Genomic DNA, 8,773 nt, shown 5'->3' with positions numbered 1-8,773 from the left:
CAGGAAGGAAGTCTACTTTGTGACCGGAACCCGTGAGTCTCCCTAAAGAGCACAACACCCCTGTGACAGATTACCAGCTGTCACTTTTGTACCAGGACTGACAAATTACAGCTTAGTCTACTTTCTGCGAAAAAGAGAACTTGGCTGGGTTACACCAGCCATATAATCATGACAGGAAATAAAGTGACTCACTCTTAGTGCTAAACCTATCAGACATGCTGTGAAGCGACACCCACTTTTTAGGTCTTGCTGAATGACTTTGCATTGTTTCACACCTCCAATGTTTTCCAATGCTTGGTGGGCATTCAACTTTTTTAATATGAGAAAAATCACAGTTTTCTTTTGTTCCGGTAATGTTACCCTGAGATAAAACCCAACACTGGAAATGTACGTCCATCATCAAGATTTCCTTCATAAGACTACAGCAGGGGTGCTCACACTTTTTCAGCATGCGAGCTACTTTTAAAATGACCGAGTCAAAATGATCTACCCACTACAAAAATGCAAAACATCTATTTATTTTCAAATGTATTGAGGATTATTTGTACGTACAATGTATGTTGATGTACCTTACATAACCAAATGAGCCAATGTTGCAAAACACACATAATTAACTATTAACATTTTTTGTAATTACCTGAGTTTACTTTGATGACTTGCACTGAATTGAACCAGCCAGGGATGCATAGTCCGGACAGTAGCTGCTGATAGCCAGCCTCAAGCACACTTCCAAATGTTTATCAGTCATGGATAATATCCGTATCATAATATCCGTATAATATTCCATATCCGTATGGAAGTGATATGTTTTTTGCCTTTTTACTTGGTCCAGTTTTTGCCTTTTTACTTGGTCCAGCTCCTTCACTCATTTTAGTGACCATAAACTTTAGCGAGGGCTTAAAATCTGACGCAATTCGCCGACTAGCTTAGCACTTTGCATCGTTGTTTACGCATGAGCGGTGACCTAAAGGTCAAAATTCAGTTGTCATCTGATTGGTTGTCCTGTGTGTCAATCAAGTGACGGCATTGATGCTGGGATGATATTTTTTTAATGTCACGCCGCGATCGACCAGCGATCGACCAGTACCACCTCCGCGATCGACCGGTAGCTCGCGATCGACTTAATGAGCACCCCTGGACTACAGTATTCGCTCATCCTCTCATCGTCAAATTAATATAATTGCTTATTTGATTTGTGAAGTGTCATTTTTGGCACGTTTGAAAAAAAAAATTAAACAAGAATAGTCTCCATTGTCACTGTATAAGGGGGACAGGCGAAGGCCACATACTGAAAAACCAAATGAAACGGGGTCCGACTGACATTTTTATATATATTTGATTTTATAAAAATAAGGCCATAAATTATTCGTCAACATGTCAGTTTATTTCTTTCCATTTTCCCCATTTTTCATATTGTTTATTTTTATTCCCACAATGTGCCACAGGCTGCAAATTTGGACACCCGAGGTATAAGCTGTCATATAACAAAATTAAGCTTGCTCCTTTGAGTCTATCGGGTTTGCACCATTTCTCATAAACCTGACAAGCCTGATTCGAACCGCTCAGAATCCCAGTCCGACCCCATAAATGACCAATATGGCAGGGGGGGGCTTTTCTGCTGACACTCGGATACGCCAGGGTCGCCGGGCCTTGCGTCTTAACATGTTAAGCACATTTAAAGGCCACTTTTGTAGCGTTTTATCGACTTTATTGCAGGGGTGTCCAACCTTTCCATCGAGGGCCGAGCAGGCTTCATCAGTTCATTAAATCCTAGATGGGACATACACCAGTCAGACTAGATAGGACAGCCCTAGCCTTCCTTTAAAGTCACCCTGAATGGTCCAGTTGGATCGATTGAACGCCCTGAAAATATGATGATGATGATTGGATGAATGGGAATATTCATATGAACTTATTCTTCTTAAACGCAACCTTCTTTTTCTTGTTTTTACATTTTGTTGTTGTTTTATTCAAATATTTCAACATGTACATTTTCTTCTTTATTCCCATCATATTTGTCATGTTATATCTTTTCTCCAAAGCCAATTTTCCACAATGTGCAAATTCAGACTTTGTTTTGTTTCTCATAATTAGAAAACAACAACTTTCCTCTTAAATATTTCAACTTTATGCTTCCAAAAAATGACATGTTTTTGCTCAGGATATTATGACTTATGTTTGTAAATGACCACTTTTTTCCTGTAAAATAAAAAATTCTCTTAATATTATGACTTTAATATTATGACTTTTTTTTTCGAAAATTTGTAACTTCATTCTTGTTTTTTATTTCTCATAGTATTACAACTTTAGAATTTTTTTTTCACCTAAAACACATTTGGGGTCATAGCAGAGGGACGTTTAAAATGATACGTTTATGTGTTAAAAGTGCTGTACTGCGTATCTTTTTATCTTTAAACTTATATCTGTAAAAGTGTCATGCAACCTGCTACTATATGTGCTAGCGTCCCTTTTTTGTATGTCGTGTAAGTTTCACTGAAATACTTTGGAAAGAACGGGCGGGCCGTATTTAAACACTTGGCGAGCCGAATGTGGCCCCCGGGCCGTAGTTTGCCCACCTCTAGTGTAGACTATTGCCACGTGCTGTATTGCCTTGTATTTCATTGTACCCTTCACGTGCACTGAGTATGGGTGTACGTCACGTGACGCCGATGGTATCGGAATGAATGTAAAGTGTCCACACACTATTAAAAAGTGTACGTACAGTAAATATTAGTAGCATATAACATTAAATATCTACACTATAGCACCGGAAACTCCGCTAAGTGCTCAATAGAGGCGTCAATGAAAAACGACGAGGTGAAATGGAGCCAGCGTGTGTCTGCGCGTTGTTGTGTTCGCTGGGCGAGGACACCCCCACCCTCCTCCCCGTCCACGGAGCTCGACGCTCAGTGTCACGGCAGATGGTGCACCGCACACTACTCCGGGCTGCAGCTAGGGCGCAAGAACCTGCTTGAGAACAACTTCCATTCCCAGCAACTTTACCCGTATTGAGCGTCGACCAGGTGGACCCGGAGGACCACATAGTCTACCTTTACCAGGAATCGTTCGGACACGGAATTCGGGGTCCAGGTGAGTTGGTTTTAATCATTTACCTTCCGTGTTTCCAACTAAAAGAGACTCGAAGTGATTTGAAATGAGATAAGCTCTTATTAGAACACAAGTTTGGTAAAACTGGTAGCATTTATGGTTTGGAATTGTGAATGAAGTGAAGACATCCGTCTTTTTTGGAATTATTACTCCAAGTACTCCGGAGTATACTTGGTGCTGATGCTGCATTTCAGTGGTTTCGTAACTTTTGTCATGTTTAACCATCACACACATTTAGAAGACATTTTTATGCTCTATTAGGCGTGAGTGATACTCTACATTTTGGTGTCTACTTGTTATAATATCAGTAATTAGTACAATGTACTAATAACAATACTTTGTCAAGATTATGTGATTTTTCCTTTTTTTTGTGATCATAATTGTTATACAAAAATAAAACACAGTATAAAGGCTTTCAATTGTTTCATACATAAACAATAATAATAATTATTGGAGTAAAAATACTATTCATCAAAGCCCTCCCATGTGTAAATAAAAGATATATGATATTGATATAGTTGATATTGGGACAATTTAGAGCCTCTAATTAGGCGTGTTTTTGGCATGTAGAACCTGAGGAAGGGAGGGGACAAGTATGGACAAACATGCAAACTCCACACCTTGAATTGTGACGTTTGTGCATTGTGCACGAAGGATGCGAGTTCACGAGGATGAAGTTGCGCTACTGTGACCGTGCGCTAGATGAGACTTTTTACTATGGCTGCCTTTGCCACACTGACACTAATCTGTCTGAACTCGTTCATGTTCCCAGCCACAGAAGGAATATTAGCTTGGGGCCGTTGAAACATTCCTACAGTCCGTTCAGTTTACTGGAACCATGGCCGCCGCCAAGTTTTTGTTGAGAAAATGGCTGGTAAAAGGAAGCATTCAGCACAGCTGCTATGAAACACGAAGGAAACGTTTTAAGTCTGCTTTGATTTGAGTGCAGGGTATAATTCAATCTCAAGATTATTCAGGAATTCTGGAGTGACACGTGTTTCCCAATGTCAGAAAGCTTGGTCAGGGGTCCTCCACCAGGATGACGACCCCAAACACACTAAAGTGGCATCCCATGAGCCCTGATTTACACTAAATGCTACTCAACATCCATGGAAAGAACTGAAACCTGCAGTTAGAGCATTTTGCGTACCTGTTGACAGGTGCAGGACTTGATTGCAGTACCCAAATATTAAGTTAGCCCAGGATTTATTTTGGACTAAAAACACACACACATGCTGTACCTTAGCCAAAACAAGATATTCACACATATCAGCGTTGGCTATGGAAAACAGTCTAGGGCATTTTTGTCAATTTTCTGATATGTTACGGACCCAACCATCAACTGTAGGGGTTCGCTTCATGTTAATATGAGCCATCTATGTTGGAACCCATGACTCCATGGACTGAAACGAGCTACATACGGAGCTACATGCGTCAGAACAGGAGCTGTTACTATATTGCAATCTGAAGTTAATTTGCTATTGACACAGTAGACGACTAAGCAGTTTTGTAGGAGGTCATGTGACGTGCCAATCAAACGTTTACAGTTCTGAGATTATTCTGTAGAGTGAAGTGGCTAATAAATCCATGCTAACTGAATTTATGATCAAGAATATGTGGAAAATATGCGGCTCTAACAGTAAATATTCTATCCAAACTCTGAAGTGGCTACAATCTCTCTATGTAAACGCCACATTTGGATGGAACCTGTTGGGTTTACGTTGCTGTCGCCCAAACCAAAATCTGTCTCACTTCACAAAGCGTCACATCGCATAGGTGGGCAGCGAGAAAATGGCGAAATAAACTATAAGGCATTCCGAGACGCGATGCTCTGTAGTATTCTACACTGGTCACTAGGTGTCAGTAATGTTTTCCCACACAAGCATCACACTCGATCGCCGGAACAGCAGGCTTTTATTGCAGGTTTGAATTATCTCACCACCGGCACAATGACAACACAAGCTAATGTTACAGCTGTAATCCGATCCAAGCTTAAACTCTACTCTGAACCCCCGACCTCACTTCCTCTCTTCCATGCTCTCATTTGTGTGTTTTCTACGTTGGGTAATACGTGTGTGAAGTTGACTATAGGGGTGTTATTTGATGTCTAGAGGGCTCAAATGATGTTCATTCATTCATTCATTTTCTACCGCTTTTCCTCACGAGGGTCGCGGGGGGTGCTGGAGCCTATCCCAGCTGTCTTCGGGCGTAAGGCGGGGTACACCCTGGACTGGTCGCCAGCCAATCACAGGGCACATATAGACAAACAACCATTCACACTCACATTCATACCTATGGACAATTTGGAGTCGCCAATTAACCTAGCATGTTTTTGGAATGTGGGAGGAAACCGGAGTACCCGGAGAAAACCCACGCATGCACGGGGAGAACATGCAAACTCCACACAGAGATGCCCGAGGGTGGGATTGAACCCTGGTCTCCTAGCTGTGAGGTCTACGCGCTAACCCCTAGACCACCGTGCCACCCTCAAATGATATTAAAAACCATATTTAGAATGTCGTGAACTGGTTTTTTAGGCTCCCAGTATGAAAATATTCGATTTATAAATGAAGAATCCTACTTTGTCTGGTTTGGAACCAATTAAGTTGACCATCGACAAACAATGGTGTCGTGTACTAGTGTGTTGATGTAGTTGTCAGTTGTTTGTTTTAAACATTTGAAACCTTTTCATCGTTATCACGGTCGTCAGTTCCCGAATACGTGAGTGATTCTTCCTTCTTCGGTGGAAACATCTGAGCGATTTCAGCCAAGTGTGTACAACGGGAGCATTTGCACGAGAGGTTAAAGTCATTCACCCATGTGTCATAAGAGACTTTCAAGTGAGAGATTCACACCGGGGCACCACTGAGCCATATGTAATGATTCGCTGGGCTTCATAAGAGGTCCGTCCCTGCACTGGACCCAGGGCGGGTCATGGCAGCAGCTGCTGCTGCTGCTGGAAAGAGCAGCGGATTCCTGAATACGCTCGCAATTTGTGTAGAATTGGATCCCCGGGGAGAGCGGCTTGGAGTGCTCTTGATTCTGTGCGCTGTGGCAGAGTCATTGGGAAATGGGAGGATTGCAGACTTGTGAAATGCTGCTCAAAATGATGCTTCAGTGAAAGACGAGCCATTCGCCTCCTTTATATGACTTCCCGAGTAAACAGTCACACTCTCAGCAGGCACTATACGGGCTTGTTTGGGCCTTTACAGGTGGTCCGCTCACCTTAGTCCCAAGTCCCAAGGACATTATGTCGATATTTACTCTCCATGCAGAATGGGGTTTTTATTTTTGTGCTGATTAAAATTACTATGGGACCTCAGAGAGTCCTGTGCAAGACCCATGCTGCAAAACTGTTGTCACACAGCGAGTTGTGTGCTTAATGCTCGCGTCGGAACACACACTGCAGCACTATAGCGGCAAACAGGCAATTAGTGCTGCGGCAGAGATGTCATGTGGAGGCCCGAAGAGGTCATTTGAGACACGCTACTGTGTTTTAATCAAAAATAATATGCTCTTGTCTTTCAAATTGTGGTTATGGATGCAGAACTTCTATTGACCTTTTTTTTTATGGAATATTTTGAAGAGAATATAATAACGCACACACCAGTACACAGGAAATGTGCCTGTTCTTACTTGCATGTGTGGCGTTTTATGATATTGTTGCCCAGTTGGAATAAGGGCATGCCTATATTCAAGCAGTGGCGTGACGTGATGTTTACGGCTTGAGAGTTTTTTTTATGTTACACATTGGTCATTAAGAGGATTTGGTACTTTTATACTTTGTTGTAAAAAGTTTGATCACCACCTGGTGAGCTTGGGAATCGTGGAGCTGTTCGGTTCTGAGAGTGAAGAAGACGACTTTAGTGTGTTGAGTTCCCAGGAGGAGGACAAGGACAAAGATCAATGACTTTTCCGGTGGGCTATTGTTTAACCTGCCCAATTACCCTCACTGGGCACGGCTTATATACCAGTGAGCTCTATTGTTTGGAGATGATGTTCGATTTACCCACAATGAAATAATATAGTCAGGTTCAAGATGCTCAATGAAGCATTTAAATCCGTCTGAACGAATCTTTTCCGTTATGGCTAATGACTTCTTCTTGTCCTGTGAGCTGCTGCTTCAAATGGTGGATGAGTTTGGTCGCATTAAACTTCCCCGGTTCTGTGACACCAGGGGAAACTTAACTGCAACGTCTTTTTCAGACTTTAACAAAAAAAATAGACTCCGCTGTTAGCACGTTAGCACACGCTGTTTTAGCGATCACGTTGGATCTGCCTTGCCTTTCTGAAATGGATTAATTGGATTTCCATTATTTCTTACGGGAAATATATTTGGTTACAGTACGTTTCAGCTAGAGTCTGACGGTTAAGGACGCTAACCAAGGTTCCAGTGTAATAATACTACTAATGTATTGCATTTATGTAGTGCCTGTAAAGATACCCAAAACGTTTTCCAGTGAAACCCATTATTCATCACTAGAACGTCACACACTAGTAATGGTAAACTACATCTGTAGTCACAGCTGCCCTGGGGTAGATACATTCATTCCCATTCATACAGCAGTATGGGTTGCACTGCACACAAGACGGGATGCAAGTATCTTCCTTATGGGCACAACGAGGCTTCGTATTCGAGCTATAAACTACCGTGAAAGACAAACCAACTGTTTTGAAATGTGACTGCGAGATGCAGACCCTAAGACGTGTTAGCATACAACGAAGAAGAAACAGTTTCACGGAACCTGCGGACACCAGGGAGACAGTGATCACCGCGACTGCGCCGCCATCTGAGGGTTTGAACCATTGCAAATCGGACAATAAGCTGCATGCACACGACTCCAACAATGTCGTCGCATTATGGGCATTTCACACACACACACACACATGCATATTTATACATATATACTTATTTATTAATCATTTTGGCCTTGACACAAAACATCACTGATACGATCTCAGCTTTTAAATATTGATACATGTTTTTTTTAATATATATATATATCTGTTATACTTGTCAAGATCAGAAACGATTGACCTCTCAAGGCGAAGTGAAAATGCCTTCTTTGTATAAGTGACCATCTTCTTCGGAGGGGATTTGGGGAGTAAATGTCGTCTTGCTCATTTGCAGCCGTGCCAAATCTCAGCCAGAGAAATCAAACCTCCAAACAGATGAGAGATGAGATGGTGACACGGCAGATGGAAGGGTTTGTTTCACAAGTCCATGCGGGTCAGAGCTCTTTGAAACGGAAAAGGGACGACAGCGGAGAAAAAGTGCTCAGTTTGTCAAACAGGTTAGGTCCAATGACGGTCAGGGGAGGTGTTAAAAACAACTAATAATGACATAAAATAAATACATTCATCATAGCTGTCCATTGAACGCTGTGATTAATGTAATTTCTGTATGATTACAATTATTCTTAACATTTAGTTTTTTTTTTAAAAAGCACATTGCCTAATCAAATGTGGTAGAAACATGAGATCGGGCTGCTGCCAATCTTTAGATTTCAAAGCAACAAATCAAATATATTTTTAGAATCTGCTAATATTATGAATGAATTATTATGCTATTATAGGCCTGTGATGCTTTTTCCACTTATCTGACCTATAAATGTCATTAAAATGATGTATTCCGGTGTTAAACGATGCCAAAGTTTCAGATAAT

At 41.5% G+C, this 8,773-nt stretch overlaps 1 protein-coding gene and 1 long non-coding RNA gene across 2 annotated transcripts in view; one reads left to right on the top strand and one right to left on the bottom strand.

The window, feature by feature from the left end:
* Nucleotides 1-2,899: 2,899 nt before the first annotated feature.
* LOC131106047 (caM kinase-like vesicle-associated protein) overlaps nucleotides 2,900-8,773 on the top strand; it is a 26,136-nt gene continuing 20,262 nt past the window's right edge. The window contains exon 1 of the mRNA XM_058054779.1: nucleotides 2,900-3,090. The gene's annotated coding sequence lies outside the window, so the exon portion shown is untranslated. The remainder of the gene's footprint in view (nucleotides 3,091-8,773) is intronic.
* The window catches only part of LOC131107195 (uncharacterized), a 25,134-nt gene continuing 24,383 nt past the window's right edge, over nucleotides 8,023-8,773 (bottom strand). The window contains exon 3 of the long non-coding RNA XR_009120221.1: nucleotides 8,023-8,347. This is a non-coding gene — a long non-coding RNA (uncharacterized LOC131107195). The remainder of the gene's footprint in view (nucleotides 8,348-8,773) is intronic.

This window comes from Doryrhamphus excisus, chromosome 1, assembly GCF_030265055.1.
Source record: "Doryrhamphus excisus isolate RoL2022-K1 chromosome 1, RoL_Dexc_1.0, whole genome shotgun sequence".
Classification (NCBI taxonomy): Eukaryota; Metazoa; Chordata; class Actinopteri; order Syngnathiformes; family Syngnathidae; genus Doryrhamphus; species Doryrhamphus excisus.
The sequence above is the reverse complement of the archived record's forward strand: the minus strand, read 5'-3'. Positions and strand labels throughout refer to the sequence as shown.